The 2,734-nt window shown below is 29.4% G+C and overlaps 1 long non-coding RNA gene across 1 annotated transcript; it reads left to right on the top strand.

The window, feature by feature from the left end:
- The first annotated feature begins 256 nt into the window (after positions 1-256).
- On the top strand, positions 257-787 carry LOC115968096. The gene is made up of 3 exons (XR_004086656.1): positions 257-295; positions 444-492; positions 699-787. It is a non-coding gene; the product is annotated as an uncharacterized LOC115968096 (long non-coding RNA).
- The last annotated feature ends 1,947 nt before the right edge of the window (positions 788-2,734 follow it).

The following is a 2,734-nucleotide window of genomic DNA, read 5'->3' as shown; positions in this document are numbered from 1 at the left end:
TTATGGCACTTTGAAATTTTAGGTCAGATAGTTTGTATTTTATATGAATTATGTGGACACTTTATGCTTGGGTAGGCGCAGCTATTTGATAAAATGCCTAAAAGAGATATTGTATCATGTTTGTAATAATAAACTTTGTAATTTGTTTAAATTATTGGCTTGGCTATCAGCTGTGATTTGATGATTGCAGGTTATCAGTAAATATGCACATCATGACCACTTCATTAGAGGAGGAGGAGCAACAATAATTGTGCAAAACAGAGAGGAAAAAGGTTTAGATATTTACTCCTTCCAGGTACAACATTATTTGGTTTCATAGTATTGTTCATTCATTACATATTTACATGTCCAAAGCTAAATACAATAAAATCCTATGAGTTTGTTCGTTACATATTCCAGCACTAATTCTTGCATTGTTGCAATCTTGCATTGTTGCAACAGAGACTAGCTTTGGAATTGATAAACCTTCTATTGGAATTTCAAAAAGTGGAGGTATGTTAAATTTTGATTCCCTTATGTTAAATTGTTTTTTTACCTCATAATATCTCTTATAGTTAGTAATTTATTTGAATTATCAAACCCTATATGCTCAGGCACGCATCTATATGACAAAATGCCTAAAAGAGGTATTGTATCATGTTTGAAATTTCACCTGATGTAGCTAACCAGTGCCTATAATCTCTCTTTTATTTTCTCAGGGCTCAAACTTAGACCCTATCCTCTCTCTTTAATCTCAGCCAAATCCATCACCACTCTTAATTTGCTTCTATCGCTAATGTTGCACAAGGTAATGCTTTGTATTCAATTTTTTATTATATAATATTTTCTCAAATTTAGTCAGTGTTTTGAGACTTAGAGCAATTCTTTTCTTAGTGCTATTTGATTACAATTTAGATGTCATGGAGTCAAGCTTAATTTGTGTTGATAAAATTGTTGATCAGTCGATTACAATTATGCTTGATGCTCTAACAAGACAAAAGCTATAAACTATACTTATCAAAGTTGCGTCACAGTTCTTTTTTTCTTTTTTTGAGAAAGAAGCTGAATAATATTATTAAAAAAGATTAACTAAATCAGCCTGAAATACAAAAAAAAAGGTTGTAGTGGAACGTCCTCCATCCACACTAAAAAGTTTGGAATATTAATAGCGTGTCTAGCCAAACTATGAGCAACAGAATTCTATTTTTCTATATTGGTAGTTCTATCAATAATAAGTTGTGCAATGTGATATTGGCATCACTATTTTTTACTTTTTTTGGTACCCTTGCAACTTCTTAAAACATACAAATATATATGCATTATTTAATCACACATCCCTACATTGTGCAATGCTTGAACAAACTTTTTAGAAGTTTTCTACTTTTATTTGTTATTGGCCAGAATTTGTGACTTTTTAAAAATAAATGGCAAATATAGTAGGCACCCCAAGGTTTTTTCCCTTTTAACGCACTACACCCTTTTAATTTTCATTATTAAATACCCATCTTTTTACATATTATTTGCATCCTTATTTATTTAGGGTTGTTTTTTAGTTTGGAAGACCACACAGATTTTGACTTTTTTTTGGGGTGGGGTGGGGGGGGGGGATTTTTTTTTTGTTTGGGAGACTGCACAAATTTTGACAACATTGCCAAGCCACAAAGCCTTTGTGAACTGCACTCAGGCATGCCTTTAGTTTTGGTTTGGCATAAACTTTTGAAACAAATGCCATAAATATCTAGATTTGTGGCTTTTGTATTCTTAATGTTTGAATAAAACCATATAGTACAATTTAAATATGTTTCACATAAGCTTTTGAGGTCTCAGGTCATGTTGTATTTATATCTGGCAAAAGATGATACCATTTTTCACCTTAGCACAATTCGTATTGGTATTTTATTTATAACTTGGATATATTGAAGTTCTTTTGTATGTGAATAATCTATTTTGTTATTTATTTCTGAATTTCATGATGAAAGCCAATGGAATACTTATTTTCATGAAGATTATAGACATATTGAACTTTTTTAATAATTCAATAGTTGGGGTGGGGTTATTATGAAATTTATTGACATTAAGAGTGTTTGGTGTTACATTGTAAATCTTTGATGAGTTGGTATAATTTGGTGTTATACTTTATACTAATTTGACAAAAAATTAAGTAGCTTGAAGAAGTTGAGAAAAGAGAAGAGCCTAAGAAAGGGAGGAAATAGATTCTTGAAAAGCATTGTATAAAGCTTGAAGATGTAAGCACAATTGTATATTTATTCTATTTACTGGTTCTTTTGTAATACTTATTAAACCAAATGTAAGAGCACATTATGATTATTGTAATATATTACTTCATAATATTTGTATTTATCTCATTTTTAATGATTTTATGTGTAATATTTTGATAGTTTCATCATAATTACATGTTTCATCTTATATTAGAGCCAATATAACTTTCAATAATTGAAATTAGAGAAATGTTTAAACCTGAATATGTTAATATTTGATTTAAAACAATCCCGTGCATCGCACGGGTTAGCGACTAGTATTACTAAAAACTGAAGCGTAGTATTTATTCTTGCTGAGCTCTTGTTGCACCACCTCATCGCCATGTCATTCGTCACATAACTATTATTTATTATTTATTCCTATTTTCTTTTTACAAATATATATATATATATATATAAATAGAATATTGACTTTACATATTCATATTTTTCGGTTTTAACATCTATATATATATATATATTTTTTTTTTTCCAAT

Source organism: Quercus lobata, chromosome 11 (assembly GCF_001633185.2).
Source record: "Quercus lobata isolate SW786 chromosome 11, ValleyOak3.0 Primary Assembly, whole genome shotgun sequence".
NCBI classification, from domain to species: Eukaryota; Viridiplantae; Streptophyta; class Magnoliopsida; order Fagales; family Fagaceae; genus Quercus; species Quercus lobata.
Note: the sequence above shows the minus strand (reverse complement) of the source record. Positions and strands in the feature narration are given on the sequence as shown.